This window comes from Neoarius graeffei, chromosome 26 (assembly GCF_027579695.1).
Source record: "Neoarius graeffei isolate fNeoGra1 chromosome 26, fNeoGra1.pri, whole genome shotgun sequence".
NCBI lineage: Eukaryota > Metazoa > Chordata > Actinopteri > Siluriformes > Ariidae > Neoarius > Neoarius graeffei.
In genome coordinates, this window is record NC_083594.1 from 36,491,699 (window position 1) to 36,515,372 (window position 23,674).

Here is a 23,674-nt window from a genome sequence, read left to right on the forward strand (position 1 = left end):
ACCCTAACGACTCTCGAGGCCATTCACATTCAGCTTTTCATCCATGAGAGGATAAATACCTGATACTCCCTACCAGTCAGACAGAACTGAAGAAGCCTTTCGGATGAGAGGTGAAACGTCTTCAAGAATCTTCAAGCAAGTCCAGTTGCTCTCTTTTACCACCCATAGTTACTATGACCTGGATGACTGAGAATATTCACAGACTTGGTCTTCGGTGATCAATCTCATTAAATCATTAAATCAGTCTCATTAAATCAGTCTCATTAATAATACCATTAATTTTGGTGCTTAATAATAAATTACCAAACAGCTAAATGATGGTATATTCCAAATTATTATGATCACTTCCAATGCAGCAATAATGTATCACTTACCAAGCTACAGCCAATGGCACTCATATACACTTTGGAATTCTTTGAGATTGGATGACTTCAAAAATATATGGAAGCAACACAGACACAGTTTAACACTTAATTGAATTTATTATAAAAATGATAAAAATGAGTAATAGTGGTTTAGAATAGATTCAATAAGTCAGCAGCAAGCAGTGAGGTATGTGTGTGTATATGGGAGTGTGTGTGTGTGTGTGTGTGTGTGTGTGTGTGTGTGTGTGTGTGTGTGAGAGCGTGTGTGTGTGTGGCCTCGTGGCCTGAAACAAAGGATTAGCCTTGGTTGCTGGCTAAGGCAAAGGAATTCTACCTCGTGGTGTTAAGGAGAACAAAGGGTGTGTGTGTGTGTGTGTGTGTGTGTGTGTATGTTCAAGGAGAGAGAGAGAGAAAAGGGTATGTGTGTGTGTGTGCGCGCGACTGCACAGTATGGGAAGGAGGAGACAAAGAGGGTTTGAATGTGAGTGCAGGAGAATGCGCTGTAAGTTTGAAATGAATCAGGCCTTGGAATGTTATCTAAGGTGTGTTTGTGTTGGGGAGGTGACCACGTGGTTGAGACAAAGGAATCCCACCTCGTGGTATTCTAACCCACTACTTATAACATTACCAAATTCACTGAAATCTTGATGAGGTCAAAATATGTGTAATAATGAAATTAAAGTGTTAGAAAGGAATAGAGAAAGCATGCAACAGCCTATCTATTAACAATTGAGAGATCAAAACAAATAGAACAATGATCAATTCAACATGCTGAGTGTCTACAGTGTGCACAATTAAACCGTTCCTGAGTTTAAATTCACACTACTTCATAAAGCTAATTCCTAAGACTAGTTTTGCCCAAAATGCCAGTCTTACTTTCCAGGATTTTTGCCTCTGTGTAGGATGCAGGGATGTCCTGAAAAGGCTGGAGTTCACAGAAACTCATGGGTCATTTTCCGTGAAAAGCACAGAGAATTCTTGGTCTGATGCTTCGTTGTTCATGAGGAAGAGTCTCTGATCAAACAATGTGCACAGCGATTAAGTCAGAAGGAATCTGGTCGCTTCTAATTTTTAATTAAACTGCTTTGGCCAGCAGTCATAACGTTACTTATAATGAACAAAATAAAAACCAGTTGTAACTCAATCTGAGTGAAATAGTGCGATTTAAGTAGTTTTACCATGGCCAGTGGTAAACAAAAGCACGCTAAATCTCTTTTTCTTGCAAGAAAGACGTCTTTATCTTGGGTGTTCTGATGAGCAGATGTCTCCTTGTGTCTGTGTGATGAGTTCATGCAGCGCCAAAAGAGAAAGACGGAAGTGTGGTTGAGTCACTTATGGGCTCATGGAGGAAGTGACATCGGTGATCCCGCCCAGGCGTGATGTAGGTCATCGCGGAAGTTGGTTGATGAGATCTGTAGTTCTTAGATGGACTGTGTTACCTACATTCCCCCTTTTGGTCTCAGGGGTATGACGGAGTCGTAGCACTGAGAGCACAGTACCGTACAGTCCACATGTCCGCAGTCCTTGAGGCAGCATCCTCTGTACAGTTCATGGTGTTCTGTGAAAACTGTGTAAACTCATGAGTCCTAGTAAGACAGTTGGAGGCAGAGGCATTTGGGCATATTATCAGGCAGTAGGCATTTGGGCATATAATCACTCTATCTAACTAGGTCAAAGTCACATGTATAAAAAAACATTAAACATTACATAGTTATTTCATTTCCTATGCATAAAAACAAGAAAAGAGAAGAAATGAAGGAAGAAAAGAAGGATTTGTGCTTGGGTTAGTAAGCCTAATCTTCTGGAAAGGTACTGGGTTGGTGAATGTGACTGGGAATGTTATTGTACACTTATGGGTGAGTGAGGCGTACAAGCTAGGTGGACAGGATGGGCCTAACTATCGTCCCCCCTTTTTCGAGTGAGGACTGTTCAAAAGGCTTGATTCGATTACTATGGACCCATCGATATGAGAGCGTTTGATTAGGCCTGGATGTCCTAATGCGATACGCGATGGGGGACAGTTTTCCCACGATCGAAAGGTCTCGACCAGGGTGGTAGGAACTTCGAGATTCGGGCGTAGTAGGCCTTTTGTCCTTTTACGCTCGTTTCGAGATTCTTTTGGGCACATACAAAGGTTGACTGTAGGTGGCGTTGTAGGTCGGTGACATATTAATGTGCGGTGTATGCAGTTGCGACGCTCATGTCCTCTGGTCTGTACAGGAGATGCGGTGGGAGAACCATCTCCTGCCCGGTCATCATCTCAAAGGGTGTGACTCCAGTGGTGCGATGAGGGGTGGACCTAATGGCCATTAGCACCAAGGGAAGTTTCACATCCCAATCTTTACCATGGTGGGTGACATACTTTCACAGCATGCTCACGATGGTTTGATTGGCTCGTTCAACCTGACCAGAGGATTGAGGGTGGTACGCGATATGGAATTTCGCCTCAATGCCTAACATTCCACAGCGCAGCCATTACACCAGCAGTGAAATGGGTGCCTTTGTCTGAGTCGATGGATAGAGGGAGGCTTTTCAAAGAATTGTGGCCACTAGGGGGAATCGCGATGTCGGGTGCTTCGACACCAGACTCGGTGTCCAAAGACATGAACTGAAGTTCATCGGAAATGTGGTCTCCCGTGGCGCTTGGTTGGTCGGTGTCCACACTAATCTCATCGCACCAGGCTTGTGCATGTTTTGTGGGATCCAACGGCTGTGGGGTTTTGTTTTGTGTGAAGCTGACTAAATTTATGTTGCAGGGCTTGGTTAGGATTGGGTCACCTTGTGAGAGCCGTGTCTGAGAGATGGTGGTGAAGACTTTAGCGCACATGAGAGGTGAGTTTTGTGTGTTTGCCTTCACCACCAGGGGGGGCCCTACATCCTGACCATCGCCTGCTGTTTCACAGGGATCTCCTTCACCTTTCACAAGATATACTCGTGGTTCCTGGCCTAGTCATGCCAGCAGGGGGCCTTTGTCATCTTTCTTGGGATCTTTTGTTTTATCTGTTGAGGGGTCTGACCTCTCCTGTAACAGTCCTTTAATCTCAGCCAACTGGGCTTTCAAAGAGTCCAGCTCTGAGCGGAACTCACCAGGTTGGTCTGAGTCACTGTGTCGGTCACCTCTACCGCACGTTTAGAGCTAAGGTCGGAGTGCTCCTGCCGTCTCTGGCCAGAGTGGAGATGACGATCTTGCTGTCAATTGCCTTGTTCCTTATGACCATTCTCATCTGATGAGCGGTTGCCATGGTCACTGTGGCCTTGCCCTCGGTTCCTCCTGGCCTTACCTTGCCGATTCTCCCACTCACCCTGGTGATGGCTCGGCACGGGACGGTTCGGACCGGGATTTCTCTGGGTGGGTCCCCCTTTTGGAGCTTCACCTCCTTCTAAGGCTAGCGGGGGCCCGTCTGCACCCTGGAGATTAAGGACTCTGGGTTCATCATCGTTTCTGTCTGTGGGTTTGACAATGGTCTCCCAGGTCATTTGGACTAGTTGCCTAATTTCCCTCATGGAGTAGAAACCTTGTCGACACATCAGTGTGACTTGAGTCCGCACACTTGGGTGGAGGTTATGTAAGAAGAGGGATTTGAAGCCTCTATCTTCTTCCAAGCCTGGTACGCTACTACCCTGGAAATAGGCAGTACTTAGCCATCTATAATATTCACGAGGCGCCTCAGACCGTTTTTGTTTAATTTGTATGGCACACAATGTCGCAGAGGTTTCATCCGTGTACGGCGCATATTCTTCCCTCATGTAATCGTGAAGTTTCGAATAGCTATCGCGAACGTTTGGGAGTAGCGTCTCTAAAAAGGCACGAACGCTGCTACTGGAGGTCTTCCAGATCAGTTTAAGTTTCTCTCGTGTTGTGGCTCTCGGCAGGTCCATCAGGCATTGGTCAATTTCTCATAAATAATCATTTACATTTGTTCTTTTATTGTCAGGATCGAATCGCTCAATTTCTTTGGCAAGTAGGTCTATTTGCCGTATGTGGAGGGCTTGGTGTACATCCTTGTGCAGCCTCCTTGGCTCTCCTGAGTACTCACTATCTGAGCTACTCTGGAATTGCTCCCATTTCGCACGAGAGTTGTAGTCTGATTCATCCGAAGATGGATCAGGGATACTGTAGCGCACCGACCTGGGTGTGCTATGGTTCTGGGCTTGGGATGAGCGCAGTACGGCTCCACCCTGGCTAAACGACGAAGGAGTTGAGTAGCGAGTTGATGGAGTTTGGTGGGATGTCTGGTTCTCGACCAGGTAATCCACGGTGTCCGGTTCGGACGCCTCTTCCCGCTCTGAGCTTCAGTGCATTGTTGGGGGTCTTTCATGCCCCTCGCGCCCTTCTTGGGGTGTCTGCTCCTTGGCAGCCCTTTTGGTGGCCTTTTCGGCTTTCTCTAGCCTTTTGGCACAATCATTAAGGGGGTTCTTCAAGAGCCCACGCTCCCTATATAAATCATTGACCTCTGCTGTCAGCTCGGCATTGCTAGTGGTCAGCCTGTCAACCTCTCCGCAGAGGTGTCTGATTTCTAAATCAGTATCTTGGAAGTGTAACAGGAATAGCCTACCTAGTGCCTCTTGGACACTAATAGTTGTTCTCTTTGGATCTCTCATATGTTTTATTGAGTTAACTATGTTAATTTGGCAGTCACCCTTACTCATGCTCCTAATGTTTGCTTTTTCGGAGGCAGAGCAGTGAATGAGGTCTGCGATGACGTCAAAGACAGACACGTCTTGAGCGTTGTCTTCAACCTCTGAGACACGAGGGGATGCCATTTTGCTTAGGTTGGATACTAGGTAATTAATTAATTAGTTAATTTATTAATTATTTATTATTAATTAATATTAACTATGTAATTAATTACTCAATTAATAAAGTTTGTTTTGTTTGTAAATGCTATCTCTTATCCTAAGTTATGAATAGGTTGTTAGTATTTTGTGATATGGTTATCACGCTACTGTTAACCGTTTAACACACCTGGGGATATACCTTGGCAGTTGCTTAATCAAACTGATAATTTATCTGTTGTTGCAACAATATTCAAGAAGTCAATAAACCAATCTCCTCACATGGGGCACCAATTAATATGTAGGTGCAATTGGTCTTAAGTGATCAATCTCATTAAATCATTAAATCATCTCATCTCATCATCTCTAGCCACTTTATCCTGTTCTACAGGGTCGCAGGCAAGCTGGAGCCTATCCCAGCTGACTACGGGCGAAAGGCGGGGTACACCCTGGACAAGTCGCCAGGTCATCACAGGGCTGACACATATGCTGCTTTTCCACTACAAACGCGGCTGAGCCGTGCCGTGCCAAGTCGAGCTGAGTTGAGCTGAGCGGGGCTGTTGGAGTTGCATTTCTACTACAACTGCGCTGAACCATGCTGGCTGGAAGTGGGTGGACACATTGGGTGGAGTTAGCGAAAGCAGGTGGACGTCACGTGATGTCGTTAAGCAGCGCAAACAGTGACATCAGTGACAGTGGCGGAACAAGTCAGAGCCGGGCCGGGGGCAGGGCAAATGACCGGGCCCATTATTAAAGCTTATCATAACATCATTTTAGGCTACAAAATGTCCGCAACTGCGGTGTTTACCAATTTCAACACTACCGGGTGCAACTATGTTATTTAGTACATCAAGTCCTTCAAACGAACATGTAACTCAGAAACAAAAAACATTAGGATACTGTACATGGCTCATAATAAAACATCAATAGCCTATACTGCGCACATTATTTGAAGGGCATACGAATGAGCGCTCAGAGGCTGCAATGGTGACAGGAAGAGTCAGAAATAAAAGGAGGGCGGTGCAAACCTCACTGAATGCACTGTGTTTACCAATTTCAACACTACGGGGTGCAACTATGTTATTTTGTACATTAAGTCCTTCAAACGAACATGTAACTCAGAAACAAAAAAACATTAGGCGACATACTGTACATGGCTCATAATAAAACATCAATAGCCTACTGCGCGCATTATTTGAAGGGCATACGACGAGCCTTGCGCTCCGCGAACTCGTCCACGATGCTCTGTATGTCACTGATTCAGTGAGCTTTTAAGCGGTAGTCTCACGACCCGAATAGTAAACAATAAACATGGAGGACATGGAATCGTTAGTGTTGCTGGTCTTGGTGCTGTGGCTTGTTGTCACCGACAACGCGGACAGATACTGGCAAGAGCGTATAGATGAGGCGAGGCGCATAAGGCTTCATAATTCTCGTAATTCTTCTCCTTCCGGGTTTGCGGTGTTTACAGATCCCAGCGCGCTCGCGGGGCGTGTGTGGGCATGTGAGGACACTCCTCCTCACCAATCAGTGCACAGGGGAGTGTCTGCTCACGCCCCCAACCTCACTCGGCACGGCTTGGCTCGCTTCAGCCCCACTCCAAAACGGTGCGAGTTTTAGGGGCTAAGCAGGGCTGAAGCGAGCTGAGTCATGCTGGTTTTTGGTAGTCGAAACGCGAGCCGTGTCGGGCTGAAGTGAGCTGAAGCGAGCTGAAGTGAGCTGAAAAAGGGTAGTGGAAAAGGGCCAATAGACACAGACAACCATTCACACTCACATTCACACCTACGATCAATTTAGAGTCACCAGTTAACCTAACCTGCATGTCTTTGGACTGTGGGGGAAACCAGAGCACCCGGAGGAAACCCACGCAGACACGGGGAGAACATGCAAACTCCACACAGAAAGGCCCTTGCCGGCCATGGGCTCGAACCCGGACCTTCTTGCTGTGAGGCAACTGTGCTAACCACTACACCACCGTGCAACCCATCATTAAATCAGTCTCATTAAACCATTAAATCAGTCTCATTAAATCAGTCTCATTAATAATACCATTAATTTTGGTGCTTAATAATAAATTACCAAACAGCTAAATGATGGTATATTCCAAATTATTATGATCACTTCCAATGCAGCAATAATGTATCACTTACCAAGCTACAGCCAATGGCACTCATATACACTTTGGAATTCTTTGAGATTGGATGACTTCAAAAATATATGGAAGCAACACAGACACAGTTTAACAATTAATTGAATTTATTATAAAAATGATAAAAATGAGTAATAGTGGTTTAGAATACATTCAATAAGTCAGCAGCAAACAGTGAGGTATGTGTGTATATGGGAGTGTGTGTGTGTGTGTGTGTGTGTGTGTGTGTGTGAGAGCATGTGTGTGTGTGTGTGTGTGTGTGTGTGTGTGTGTGTGTGGCCTCGTGGCCTGAAACAAAGGATTAGCCTTGGTTGCTGGCTAAGGCAAAGGAATTCTACCTCGTGGTGTTAAGGAGAACAAAGGGTGTGTGTGTGTGTGTATGTTCGAGGAGAGAGAGAGAGAAAAGGTTGTGTGTGTGTGCGCGACTGTGCAGTATGGGAAGGAGGAGACAAAGAGGGTTTGAATGTGAGCGCAGGAGAATGCGCTGTAAGTTTGAAATGAATCAGGCCTTGGAATGTTATCTAAAGTGTGTTTGTGTTGGGGGAGGTGACCACGTGGTTGAGACAAAGGAATCCCACCTCGTGGTATTCTAAATCACTACTTATTACCAAATTCACTGAAATCTTGATGAGGTCAAAATATGTGTAATAATGAAATTTAAGTGTTAGAAAGGAATAGAGAAAGCATGCAACAGCCTATCTATTAACAATTGAGAGATCAAAACAAATAGAACAATGATCAATTCAACATGCTGAGTGTCTACAGTGTGCACAATTAAACCGTTCCTGAATTTAAATTCCTACGACTAGTTTTGCCCAAAATGCCAGTCTTACTTTCCAGTATTTTGCCTCTGTGTAGGATGCAGGGATGTCCTGAAAAGGCTGGAGTTCACAGAAACTCGTGGGTCATTTTCCATGAAAAGCACAGAGAATTCTTGGTCTGATGCTTCGTCGTTCGTGAGGAAGAGTCTCTGATCAAACAATGTGCACAGCGATTAAGTCAGAAGGAATCTGGTCGCTTCTAACTTTTAATTAAACTGCTTTGGGCGGCAGTCGTAACGTTACTTATAATGAACAAAATAAAAACCAGTTGTAACTCAATCTGAGTGAAATAGCACGATTTAAGTAGTTTTACCATGGCCAGTGGTAAAAGAAAGCACGCTAAATCTCTTTTTCTTGCAAGAAAGATGTCTTTATCTTGGGTGTTCTGATGAGCAGATGTCTCCTTGTGTCTGTGTGATGAGTTCATGCAGCGCCAAAAGAGAAAGACGGAAGTGTGGTTGAGTCACTTATGGGCTAATGGAGGAAGTGACGTAGGTGATCCCTCCCAGGCATGATGTAGGTCATCATGGAAGTTGGTTGATGAGATCTGTAGTTCTTAGACAGACTGTGTTACCTACAACGGCATGCTGCGAATGCCAGTTAGTAAATCCAGCGGCCCTTCCAAAAGCGCCTTTGCACCCTCTACCATTAATCGAGACCTAGTTCGAAAGAGTTGGGATGGATCTCGTTGGGCCATTAGATTGGTCAACACGAGGATATTGCTTTATTTTAGTTCTGGTGGACTATGCAACGCGATACCCAGAAGCAGTGCCTCTCCACAATATCTCAGCACATAGTATTGTGGAAGCACTCTTCTACGTCATCTCCCGAGTTGGAATCCCCAAAGAGATTCTAACTGATCAAGGCACTTCGTTTATGTCACGCACACTGTGCGAATTGTATGGGTTACTGGGAATTAAGCCGATCCACACCAGCGTTTATCACCCACAAATGGATGGTTTCGTCGAAGGGTTCAATCTCACCCTCAAGAATATAATTAAAAAGTTTGTATGCGAGCATGCATGCAATTGGGATAAATGGCTCGAACCCCTGTTATTTGCAGTGTGAGAGGTCCCACAAGCCTCCACGGGGTTCTCCCTGTTTTAATTATTATATGGGTGTAAGCCGCGCAGCATCCAAGATGTACTGTGGGAAAATTGGGAGGAGGGACCTTCATCGAGCAAAAATGAAATCCAATACATTATCGACCTGCGTGCAAAACTCCACACACACACCTAACCCAGGAGAATTTGCAGCAGGCCCAACAATGGCAAATCTGCCTGTACGACAGGGGTACGCACCTTAGGGAGTTTGCACCGGGAGATAAAGTACTCGTACTGTTGCCCATGTCAAGCTCCAAATTGATCGCCAAGTGGCAAGGACCCTTTGAGGTCACACGGCGAGTCAGGGATGTTGACTATGAGGTGAGGCGAATGGACAGGGGCAGGGCGCTACAGATTTACCACCTCAATCTGCTCAAACTCTGGAACAAGGAGGTCCCCATGGCATTGGTGTCGTTGGTTCCGGAGAAGGCGGAGCTGGGGACAGAGGTTCAAAAGGGAACATTGACATCGCTTACATCTCCGGTCCCCTGTGCAGACCACCTCTCCCTGACCCAACTCATGGAGGTTGCCCAGTTGCAAACTGAATTTTCGGATGTGTTCTCGCCCCTGCCCGGCCACACCCGCCTCATAGAACACCACATTGGGACGCCCCCAGGGGTGGTAGTGCACAGCCGCCCTTAAAGGCTGCCCGCACACAAGAAAAAGGTGGTTCAGGAAGAACTCGAGGCCATGCTTGAAATGGGCATAGTCAAGGAGTCCCACAGTGACTGGAGCAGCCCAGTGGTCTTGGTTCCCAAGGCCGATGGGTTGGTCCGGTTCTGTGTGGATGATAGAAAAGTCATTGCGGCATCTAAATTCGATGCATACCCAATGTCTCGTATTGACGAGTTGCTGGATCGACTAGGCATGGCTCGCTTTTACTCGACACTGGATTTAACAAAGGGTTATTGGCAGATCCCCTTGACTCCATAATCCCAAGAAAAAAACGGCCTTTTCCACACCGTTTGGCTTACACCAATTTGTCACACTTCCTTGGGCTGTTTGGGGTGCCCGCTATGTTCCAGTGGCTTATGGACAGGGTCCTCCGCCCCCATGCCACCTATACAGCCGCATACTTAGATGACGTTATTATCTATAGTAACGACTGGCCGTGGCATCTGCAACACCTGAGGGCCATCCTTCGGTCGCTGAGGCGAGCGGGTCTCACAGCCAACCCGAAGAAGTGTGTGATTGGGTGGGTGGAAGTATGGTATCTGGGCTTCCACTTGGGCAATGGGCAGGTGCGTCCCCAAATTAATAAGACAGCAGCGATTGCGGCCTGCCCGAGGCCCAAGACCAAAAAGGATGTGAGACAGTTCCTGGGGCTGGCTGGCTACTATCGTAGGTTTATACCTAATTATTCGGATGTCACCAGCCCACTGACTGATCTCACTAAAAAGGGGGCACCAGATCCGGTCCAATGGACGGATCAATGCCGGCAGGCTTTCTCTGAGGTGAAGGCTGCACTGTGTGGGGGGCCACTGTTACACTCCCCTGACTTTTCTCTCCCCTTTATGTTGCAGACAGATGCATCGGACAGAGGGCTGGGGGACGTTCTGTCCCATGACTTGGAAGGGGAGGATCGCCCCATGCTGTACATCAGCCGGAAGCTGTCGGTGCATGAGGGGCGCTACAGCCCCATAGAGAAGGATTGCCTAGCCATCAAGTGTGTGGTCCTCGCCCTCTGCTACGACCTGCTGGGATGCCCTTTCACCCTCTGTTCGGACCACGCGCCAAGCATCAGTCTGTGACCAGAGGGCGGAGTCAGGGAAGGTAAGTGGCAGAATCACTGCACCTGATGTCTGTTAACCTGTGTTTGTGTGTCTTCCCCAGTGACTGCACCCTATATAAGGAGAGAGAGAGCAGAGGAAGGGAGCTCTCTCCCCAACCAGACGATTGATGTGTGTGCGTGTGTCTGTGTGGATGAGAGACTGTCATAACACTGAAAAGTGACAAAATAAAGAGTTTTTGTAACTCAGTTCTGGCCTGCCGTACTTCCGTGCTCCACCCACCCGCTCAAAGCTTTACATATATATTGCACTGTAATGAAGTTGCATGAAGCGGTACAATAGCAAAAGAAATGTACTGTACATGTATTGCACATTAGTTAGATGAACTTGCATGAAGAGGTGTAAGGGGGAGGGAGAATGAGGGTGAAGTGGTGACAAGACCTAGTTGTTGTTGGTTATTTAAATAATATTAGCTGGCATTGAGTGGTATATCAGAGATATTCCATTCAACTAACATGATGTTGAGCGAGTCATAGAAGAGTTCAACGTCATGCTAGCTGAATGGAATATATCTGATATACCATGAACAAAAGCCTTTATTATTATTATTATTATTATTTTTAAACATACACATTCTTTTGCATGTTCAATGCATCTTTCTCTTTCACAATTCTCTCAAAATCGTATGTATTTAATAAAGCATACGTGGTAGCTATGTTTCCAAATTGTTACAGTAGCTAGCTAGTGCAGAAGTTTTACATCTCTGATGTGTCACGTCATGTTGTCTTGACAACCATGTAACATCTCATCTCATTATCTCTAGCCGCTTTATCCTTCTACAGGGTCGCAGGCAAGCTGGAGCCTATCCCAGCTGACTACGGGCGAAAGGCGGGGTACACCCTGGACAAGTCACCAGGTCATCACAGGGCTGACACATAGACACAGACAGCCATTCACACTCACATTCACACCTACGGTCAATTTAGAGTCACCAGTCAACCTAACCTGCATGTCTTTGGACTGTGGGGGAAACCGGAGCACCCGGAGGAAACCCACGCGGACACGGGGAGAACATGCAAACTCCACACAGAAAGGCCCTCGCCGGCCCCGGGGCTCGAACCCAGGACCTTCTTGCTGTGAGGCGACAGCGCTAACCACTACACCACCGTGCCGCCCACCATGTAATATTGTTAACCATATTCAATGCTCAGGGTGTAGGGGGCCCTGGATAGAGATAGTACCCTTGTTCACCTGCAGCTGCACCCTCCTCCATAGGGTGGTCGGACAACACTGGTTCTCATCCATCCCCTAAAGCTCTCACATGTTGGCTCCAAGCGCCACACCCTGGTACACCGTCTCAGCTGATGGGCTAAACCACATGAGGGGATGGTGCCCACACTGCACCATTGGGTGGATGAGCTGCACCAGGCAGCCAACGGCCAGGGCGGAAGAGGTCTACCAGACCCAACGGCCACGTGAAAAGGAGAAAACCTTCCAAATACGGAGTGGAGACCCATAGGCAGTTCTGTGCTTTATGTAAACACTGTTCGGGCAGCTCCTGCAGCCAAGCTGACACCAAACGTCATGCTCCGCATTCCTTTGGACCCCGTCAGTAAGGCCAAGAGGGGGATTCTGACACTTGGGCCACCCAGGATCTCCATACTTTGGCCCAGGCTTCGCGCCCTGGAGAGGATACTCCAGCCCCGCTGCAAAGCATGGTTACAAATCAGAAGTTGTCAGTTACAGGTTATAAGCCCTTCCAAATTGGCGTACAGGAAGGATGCCACGGGTCAACTTTGACTGTGGAAGGGACCATTGAAGTCTTATCTTCCGACTACCGCCCGCCTCAAGCTGGGCAGCCCCCAGCCACTTAGGTTTCGGTCCACCAATGTCTGCTGCTCCAGAGGGTGCCTGTAGCTCAGTGTTCCAACCAAACACGAAGAGCGGATGGAAACCCAGTACCCAACAGTCACAGTAACATTAAAACAAAGAGAAAGACTCCAGTTTTGCGTATTGCTACATGGAACGTGTGCACAATGTGCACAGGCTTCTCTGATGACCTGCGAGAGGTAGATAACATGAGGAAAACTGCAATTATTGACAGAGAACTGTCTAGGCTAGACATAAGCATAGCAGCCCTTCAAGAAACCAGGCTTGCCTCAAGTGGCTCCTTGAGAGAGGAGAACTACACGTTCTTCTGGAAGGGCAGAGGACCTGATGAGCCGCGCCAACATGGAGTTGGCTTTGCTGTCAGAAACACTCTACTAGCTGCAGTAGAACCTCCTATTGGAGGCACTGAACATCTTCTCTCCATGTGCCTCAACACTGCTGCTGGACCTGTCAACATCCTCAGCATCTACGCTCCTACTCTTAACTCCTCAGAAGACACTAAGGACCAGTTCTATGAGCAGCTGAATGAATTGATCACAAGTTGTCAGAAGGATGAGACATTGTTCCTACTAGGTAACTTTAATGCCAGAGTTGGCACAGACCATGAGTCCCGGCCTACCAGTCTTGGCCACCATGGCATTGGAAGGATGAATGGAAATGGACAGAGACTGTTGGAACTGTGTTCTTACCACAATCTCTGCATTACTAACTCCTTCTTTGAGTGTAAACCACAGCATAAAGTGTCCTGGGAGCACCCAAGGTCTCACCACTGGCATCAGCTTGACCTGATTATCACCAGGCACACTGCTTTAAACAGTGTCTTCCTTACCAGAAGCTACCACAGCGCAGACTGCGACACAGACCACGCCCTTGTGAGCAGTAAAGTACGCCTACAACCTCGAACTGTGCATCGCTCTAAGCCGAAGGGTCGACCTCGCATAAATGTCACACACATGTCACTCCCCGACAGAGTCACAGAGTATGTGTCCAGGCTAGACCAAGCTTTCCAGCAAATGCCACATGATGCCCCTGATGCCACAACAAAATGGAAAGTCATGTAAGAAGTCATTCACAAGGCAGGAATTGCCCCGTTTGGCAAGAAAGGCCGGCCTAGTCAAGACTGGTTCAACGCTCACATCTCCACAATGGAGCCAGTAATTGAGGCCAAATACAGAGCCTTCTTAGCATACAAGAGCTGTCCCAGTGTTCAGACACTCTCAGCACTCAAGAACGCTCAAAATACCACACAACATGCTGCCAGAGAGTGCGCAAATGTCTACTGGCGGCAACTATGTGCAGAGATACAGCGGAGTGCAGAGTCCGGAGGCCTTTGGGGAATGTACAATGGCATCAAGAAGGCTCTAGGACCAACTGTGACAAAAGACTGTCCCTCTGAAATCTCTGTCAGGGGAAAAGATCACTGAGCATAAGGAGCAAATGGCTAGATGGGTAGAACACTACTCTCAACTTTACTCACATGAGACGTCAGTCTCCGACACCATCCTCAACAGTATGGAAGACCTTCCCATTGTGGAGGAACTTGATGAAGTGCCAACTATTGAAGAACTGAGCAAAGCCATCGACTCCCTCCCTTGCGAGAAGGCACCAGGTAGTGACAACATCCCACCTGAAGCCATCAAGCGTGGGAAACTGGCCCTGCTTCAGCTGCTATATGAGCTACTCTGCCTCTGTTGGGAGGAAGGGACTGTTCCCCAGGACATGCATGATGCAACCATTGTGACGCTCTATAAAAACAAGGGAGATTGTGGGGACTGTAACAACTACAGGGGCATCTCACTCCTGAACATAGTCGGCAAGGTGTATGCTCGGATCCTTCTAAACAGACTAAAAATCCTAGCTGATCGTGTTTATCCAGAATCTCAGTGTGGATTTAGGGTGGGAAGGTCAACAGCTGACATGATTTTCTCCCTGTGTCAACTGCAGGAAAAGAGCAGAGAGCAAGGCCAACCCCTGTACATGCTGTTTATAGACCTTACCAAAGCCTTCAATCTAGTCAGTAGAACAGGCCTATTTGAACTCCTAAAGAAGATCGGCTGCCCACCAAAACTGTGTAGCATGGTGGTGTCTTTCCACACCAACATGAAAGGAACAGTCTTGTACGATGGATCCTGCTCGGACCCTTTCTCCATAAATAACGGGGTAAAACAAGGTTGCGTGCTGGCACCGACACTCTTTGGAATTTTCTTTTCCATACTTCTGTCGCATGCCTTCGACACATCCACAGACAGCGTTTATCTGCACACAAGGTCTGACAGAAAGCTGTTTAACCTTTGTAGGTGCATTTGGGTAATTGAGTGATCAATCTCATTAAATCTGAAGGTTAATAATTAAAATTGAATCAGTCTCATTTGAATCGTTTTCAGTGAATCATTTTCATTGAATCAGTCTCATATTATCATTAAATCACTCATGGAATCAGTCTCATTAATTAATACCATTAAATTACTCATGGAATCAGTCTCATTAATTAATACCATTAATTTTGTGCTTAATAATAACTTACCAAACAGCTAAATTATGGTATATTCCAAATTATGATCACTTATCATATTACATAAATTATATGCACCTTTTTGAATTCTTTGGGAGATTGTGTGACTTCATAAACATTGGAACACAAATAAAACACACAGTTTCAATAATAAATGAATTTATTATAACAAAGATAAAAATGGATAATAGCAGATTGAAATATATACAAACAGTGAGGTGTGTGTGTGTGTGTGTGTGTGTGTATGAGAGGCCTTGTGTGGGTGTGGCCTACACAAGAATTAGCTTTGGTTGCTAAAACAAAAGAACGTTATCTAAGTAGAACAAAAGGATTAGCACGTGTTGCTAATGTGTGCTTGTGGCCTGTGTGTGTGTGAAAGGCCCTATGGCCTGAGCAGAAGGCTAGCATGGGATGCTAGCTAGGTATGTCTGTGTGTGTGTGTGTGTGTGTGTGTGTGTGTGTGTGTGTGTGTCAGGCCTGGTGGGGCCTGGTGACCACGTGTTTGTGTGTGCTTAGATTAACCTTGTGTGGCTAAGCTAAGACAAAGGAATGTTAGCTAAGGAGGGTGTGTCACCACGTGGGGTTTGAGAACAAAGGATTTAGCTCTGGTTGCTAGCTAAAGGTGTGCTTGTGTGTGTGGAGTTGACCATGTGGCTAGGTCTATGGCCTAGCAAAAGAAAGAAACTAGCGTGGGATGCTAACTGAGGTGTGTTTGAGCACGTGGTAAGGCCTAACAGTCCTTTGGGGACAATACAGTTATCTCTGGATGCTAATAAGATAGAAGAATTAGCCGTAGCAGCTAATCCACTAGCTTTATAACATTACCAAATTCACTGAAATCTTGATACAATCAAAATGTGAGTAAAGGATAGAGAGAAGCATGCACAGCCTATCTATTAAACAATTGAGAGATTAAAACAAAATAAATCAATTCCACACGCTGCATATCTATAGGGTAACAATTAAACGTGAGTTTAAATTCACACTACTTCAATAAAAGCTAATTCCTAAGACTAGGTTTTGCCCAAATGCCAAGTCTTACTCAGTATCTTGCCTCTAGCAAGATTATGAAGAGATGTTCTGAGCCTTTGGAGTTTCACCATTGTGGGGCACGTGAGTCGATTCCGTGAGGCGATTCCGTGGAGCAGAGAACTTCTTGATCCAACGACGGTCACTCGTGATGAAAAGAACATCTCTGATTAAATACTGTGCACAGCTTTTGAGTTAAAAAGGATTCAATCACTTCTTAACTTTAAAATAACTGCCTGGTCTGCAGTAGTACATACTTATAAGGAACAAATGAAAACGAGTTGTAACTCGAGCTGAGTTTAAAATCGCGCGATCTTAGAGTCTACCATGGCCAAAGGTAAACAAAGAAAAGCACGAAACTCTGATTCTTGCAAGAAAGAAAAGAAAAGACATCTTATTTTGGGTTTGCTCGGGTGGAGCGAGCGATTCCTCCTTGTGTCTGTGTTGAATCATGGCGCTGAAAGAGGCGGAGCTAGGAGTTCCTGGGTTTCTTATGCCTTCATGTAGGATGTGACTTTGGTGATCCTGCCCACGTGTGATGTAGGTCAATGCGGAAGTTGACTGATGGGAAATGTAGTTTCTTAAAGAGACGGACTGAATGTACCTACACCTTGCACGACTCCTCTCCAAGACCAAGGTGAGGACAGTACTCCTAAGAGAGATGCCTTTTGCGGACGATGTAGCACTCATGGCCCATACAGTGGCTGCACTTCAGAGATTGAGCAACTGCTTTGGCACTGCATGTAAGCTGTTTGGACTCACCATAAGCTTGGAGAAAACTTGCATTTGTGCACAAGGGGTTAGCACACCCCCTGCTATCGCCATGGACAATGTACTCTTAAAAACAGTGGACAGCTTCACTTACCTAGGCTCTACAGTTACCAACACAGTCACTAGACGCTGAACTAGACAAACGGATCAGGAAGGCTAATACCACGATGGCAAGACTCACCCAGAGGGTATGGGAAAACAGAGTTCTGTCGCTGCACACAAAAATACAAGTACAGTGGCGCTTGAAAGTTTGTGAACCCTTTAGAATTTTCTATATTTCTGCATAAATATGACCTAAAACATCATCAGATTTTCACACAAGTCCTAAAAGTAGATAAAGAGAACCCAGTTCAACAAATGAGATAAAAATATTATACTTGGTCATTTATTTATTGAGAAAAATGATCCAATATTACATATCTGTTAGTGGCAAAAGTATGTGAACCTCTAGGATTAGCAGTTAATTTGAAGGTGAAATTCGAGTCAGGTGTTTTCAATCAATGGGATGACAATCAGGTGTGAGTGGGCATCCTTGTTTTATTTAAAGAACAGAGATCTATCAAAGTCTGATCTTCACAACACATGTTTGGGGAAGTGTATCATGGCACGAACAAAGGAGATTTCTGAGGACCTCAGAAAAAGAGTTGTTGCTGCTCATCAGGCTGGAAAAGGTTACAAAACCATCTCTAAAGAGTTTGGACTCCACCAATCCACAATCAGACAGATTGTGTACAAATGGAGGAAATTCAAGACCATTGTGGGTCATGCAGCAAGACAATGACCCTAAGCACACAAGTCATTCTACCAAAAATGGTTAAAGAAGAATAAAGGTAATGTTTTGGAATGGCCAAGTCAAAGTCCTGACCTTAATCCAATGGAAATGTTGTAGAAAGACCTGAAGCAAGCAGTTCATGTGAGGAAACCCACCAACATCCCAGAGCTGAAGCTGTTCTGTACGGAGGAATGGGCTAAAATTCCTCCAAGCCAGTGTGCAGGACTGATCAACAGTTACCAGAAATGTGTAGTTGCAATTATTGCTGTACAAGGGGGTCACGCCAGATATTGAAAGCAAAGGTTCACATACTTTTGCCACTCACAGATATGTAATATTGGATCATTTTCCTCAATAAATAAATGACCAAGTATAATATTTTTGTCTCATTTGTTTAACTGGGTTCTCTTTATCTACTTTTAGGCCTTGTGTGAAAATCTAATGATGTTTTAGGTCATATTTATGCAGAAATATAGAAAATTCTAAAGGGTTCACAAACTTTCAAGCACCACTGTATACCAGGCCTGTGTACTCAGTGTCTTACTGTATGGAAGCGAGACATGGAGCACACATGTACGACAAGAACGTCGACTGAACGCCTTCCATATGCGATGTCTTTGGCGCATCTTAGGAATTAGTTGGAGGGATAAAGTACCCAACAGTGACATCCTGCAACGAGCAAAAGTACAGAGCATCTATGCCATCCTTAGCCAATGCCGCCTTCGCTGGCTAGGACATGTCAGACATATGGAGGACGGAAGGATTCCTAAGGATGTGCTGTATAATCAACTAACCTCTGGCTCTAGACGAGTTGGTCATCCAGCTTTATGCTTCAAGGACACTCATAAGAGAGACTTGAATGCATGCAACATCTCTACAGACACCTGGGAAGCGCAGGTTGAGGACAGAGCTGCCTGATGCCGAGTTGTGCATAACAGTATCATGGAAGCATACAAGAGAAGGGGAGAACTTGCAGCGGAGAAACGGAGACAACGGAAGATTGTAGCACCAAACGCATCCTCAACTGCACAACACATATGCACTGTGTGCAATAGGGTGTGTAGATCCAGGAGTGGACTCCTAAGCCACATTAGAAGCCACAACAGAAGTCACACCTCCAGAGGTGCACAGATGGTCTCCTGAGACTGGACTGCCAAAGAGATTCAATGCTCATTTTCCAATGGGTAGTGTAGGAGCCAAATGTTGCTGTGTATTCATTGTTGTAATTTTTCTGTGGCACACTGGGTGGCGCATGTCTGCACTTGTTTCAGGTATATAGGTAGCAAACGTAATGTTGTTCGCAGGTGTTTGACCCAGAAGGGGCAAAGGGTTTTTGACCACTCACACTAACGCTCGCTACTGCGGACGCTTGCTATTGTTACTACTGTGGAATTGCTATGGACAATTTGTGCATGATGGAATAAATGGACCACCTTTGTACTCAATGTCAAGATTTGCCTACCTGCGTTTGTTTACTACACAGTAAGTCAAGTGAGCGTAACATTGTTAACATCTAGTGCCGACGCACTAGATGTTAACAATGTTACCATACCCGAGGTCAGGCACCTCAGTAGTTCAGTATTAGACCAAACTCCTTTAATATTAGTCAAAAACCCGCACCAGTTCGGACTTTGTAAATAAAGTCGGAGTCTTTGGCATGTATGGAATTAGGACCAGCCAAGAGCCGTCTGTTTTGTTGTGGATTATTGTTTGGATGTTTATGTGGGCTTACTGGTGATGAGGAGTTTCTGGATTGATACTGAAATCAGGCCTAGGAGTACAAGGGACCATCCGATGACTGCACGGCGCCCAATGAAAGAGGTATTTGTAGCGCTACAATCTTTAATGGCCATTTAAATTGTGTGCACACATACCCGGGTATAAAAGAACAACAAAACAAACATATGTGTTAAATGCCGGCAGACTGACTGTGGAGACTTTGCGAACTTTGTGTGACTGACTTTACAGCGAACTGTTCGATTGACTGTTTCATGGAGATGCGTGATACAAGCGCGATTGGACAGACTGCAATGCAAACCTCTGGTAAAACGAGTGGTGTTGATCACCAGCAGTCTAAACGTGCTGAAGCGCTTGCTGGTAAATTAGTTACATTGCAAACGGACAGAAAGTCTAAGTTGGACAAAGCTAGCATTATTAGATAATCTATGCAAAGTTTAAAAAATGATAAACCACAGTTACAAATTGCTCTGAAGGAACTGATAGAAACATGTAATGATGCAAAACGTATTTATGAGTCTTTGTTGAGTTTCTTGCCTGTTGATGAAAAGGAAAAACATGAAATTTGGTTTAAAGCAAAGATGATATCTAACAATGAGGTCATTTCTGAAACAAAAGTTGGTGATATTGGTAATGTTGATTTGTTAATTGTTTCACCTGAAATGTTTAATGTTGGTTTAAATGCAAATGATCATGGTAAAGTAAATGTGGGTTTTAAAGCTGTAAATGAAAATGGTGAGTGTGGGGATGGTGTCAATGAAAATGATAGTGTGTCTAATATTGCTAGCAGACAGTCACATAAAAGTGGTAGCAGTGGGAGATCCAGCATGTCCTTAGCTAGGATAAAGGCAGAGGCCAAGAGAGCTGCACTTGTTGCTAGAGCTGCAGCTTTAAAGGGAAAACATGCCCTGGAGGAGCAGGAACAACAATTAAGAAGGAGAAGGGAGCAGCTTGATGTGGATGCAGAGTTGGCTGCCTCTGCCGCCAAGTTGGCTGTGTTACAGGCCTCTGATCAAAAAAGTTGTTCAGCAGCATCCTTCAATGGCATGAATTCCTATGTGGAAAGGGAAAAAAGGAAAATGGAATCAATAGGTGTCTTAAATCCTAATTCAAAGGAATTTCAACCTGGATTGTCAAAGCTAATGCAACATGTCTCTGCCAAAGGACCGTTACCACCTAATAACCCACTGTCACCAGATGTGCTCAAAAGGCAAACAGAGCTGTGGTGCAGGGATACCGCTAAGGATCAGTACAACCCTGCTGAGCTACCTTATGGAATATTAGCACCATTGGACAATCAGCAGCGGTTGACAACCATGCAATAGCATGGCCAGCAAAGGCCTTTGACAGACCATCCAGTCAATGGAACTCACTCCCCAGACCTACTGGCCATTATGCAAAGGCAAAATGACATCACTGCTACCCTGGTCCGACAACATCATACATCGTCTCTGCCGTCAAGAGAGATTCCTGTTTTTGACGGGGACCCTCTCCAGTTCAGACCATTCATTAAAGCCTTTGAACAAGGTGTGGAAAGCAAAGCTGAAAGTGTAGACTGTCTTTATTATTTAGAGCAGTTTACCAGAGGACAGCCACAAGAGTTGGTGTGTAGCTGTCAACATATGGTGCCTGGACGTGGCTACACAGTGACAAAGGGTGTTCTGCAGGAACACTTTGGCAATCCATACAAAGTTGCAACAGCTTACATGAAGAAGGCTTTGGCTTGGCAAGCAGTTAAGTCCGAGGATGTGAAAGCATTGCAAGCTTATTCCTTGTTTTTACATGGCTGCTGCAATGTAATGGGAGAGCTTCAATACGTGCAGGAACTGGACATGCCTGTAAACATGAGGATCATTATCTCAAAGCTACCATTTAAAATGTGAGAGCAATGGAGAACTATAGCTCATGACATCATGGTAAGGACTCATGACAGAGCCCATATCAGTGACTTGGTTCTGTTTATTGAACGCTGTGTCAAAATTCTCTCTGATCCTCTGTTTGGCAATATACAAGATTCACCTGCAGGAGCCTCTGCACCAAGGCCTACATCAAGGTTTAAATTGCAACTCAGGGGTCATGTAAAGGGTAACATTGTTGCTACTGCTGTGACTTCCAAGGACGTGTCTGAGGATGGAAAGGAGCAACTAGGCCTATTGGACAGAGAAAATGCTGAGGAAGCGAAGTGCCTGTGCTGCCATCTTCATCACCCCATGGAGGAGTACAAGCAGTTTAAAGGAAATAAGCATAAGGAGAAGATTTTTTTTCTGAGGCAAAAGGGAGTTTGTTTTGCATGTCTACGCGTCAGTCACATGAGCAGGGACTGTGAGAGGCACTTAGCATGTAAAATCTGTGGACAATCTCATCCTACTGTGCTACACATTAAAAGGCAACTGCCCCAAGAACAGCTACGAGCCTCACCTGGCCAGCAGCAGTCCTCACTTCAAACATGTGGACATACAGGGGCTGGTAAGGACCAGTGTGTGCTATCCATCCTTCCTGTAAAGGTGAAGTCTGCGAAGGGAAGCCACATTATTACAACTTGCGCTTTTCTGGATTCTGGAAGTTCGGCCACATTCTGCTCCGAACATCTTATGTGGAAGCTGAATGTCATAGGCAAAAGAACTAGCTTCCTGTTGCGGACAATGGGGCAAGAAAAGGTCATTTCAGGATGCTCCCTGTCAGGTCTAGAGGTGTCTGATCTGGATGGCAATAGCTTCTATGCCCTTCTTGAAGTATTTACACAGAAAGAAATGCCAGTCACCGTGAGCAACATGATAACATCCGAGGATCTGGCTAGGTGGCCTTATCTGTCCAAGGTGCACATCCCAAGTGTGAAGGCAAATGTTGACCTCTTAATAGGAACTAATGCGCCCAAGGTATTAGAACCCTGGGAGGTCATCAACAGCTGCCAGAATGGTCCATATGCCATTAGGACAGTGTTGGGATGGGTGGTCAATGGCCCACTGAGTGGAAACAGTGATGTACCATTATCCTCTGCCACAGTGAACTGTATCTCTCTGCAAAGGATAGAAGAAATGCTTGCCAATCAATACAATCATGACTTCAGGGAGAAAGCTGTAGAGGAAAGGGAAATGTCTCAGGATGACATCAGATTTATGGAGATCATGGAGCATTTAGCAGTGCTGCAGGATGGGAGGTACTGTTTAAAGTTACCCTTAAAGAAAAAGGATGTTTCTCTGCCCAATAACTTTGCAGTGGTGAAGCAAAGGATGCAGGGCTTAAGAAGAAGGTTCTTGAATAATGAAAGTTTGCACCAGGAGTATGCAGTGTATGTGAATGGCATTATCGCTAACATTTATGCAGAGCCTGTGCCCCAGCAGAAGCTTCAAGGTGAGCCTGGTAGAGTGTGGTACATCCCCCACCATGCAGTTCACCACCCAAGGAAAGGAACCCTTCGGGTTGTGTTTGATTGTGGAGCCATATTTCAAGGAGCGTCCTTGAATAAGGAGCTGCTTCAGGGACCTAATCTTACCAGCTCACTGCTTGGAGTCCTGCTTCGCTTCAGGGAGGAACCTGTGGCATTCATGGGTGACATACAGGCTATGTTCCACCAGGTGAAAGTTGCAGAAGAAGACCGTGATATCCTCCATTTTCTGTGGTGGCCAAATGGAGATGTCACTCAGGACTTGGTGGAGTTCAGAATGACCGTCCACTTGTTTGGTGCTGTTTCTTCTCCAAGTTGTGCAAGCTACACGCTGAGGAAAAGCGCTGATGATCATCAGTCTGAGTTTGCTGCCCGTGCATGTAAAGCTGTCAAGCAAAATTTTTATGTGGATGATTTGTTGAAGAGCTCGGCCACTGAGGAGGAGGCTATCCAGATGATCCAAGACCTAACTGTACTGTGCCAAGAGGGAGGTTTTGTCTTGGAGAAGTGGATTAGCAACAGCCGTGCTGTCTTGCAGGCCATCGCAACAGAGCAAAGGGCTAAGGATGTAAAGGATTTGGATCTGGATCGAGATAAGCTGCCAGTAGAGAGAGCTCTGGGTCTACTATGGTGT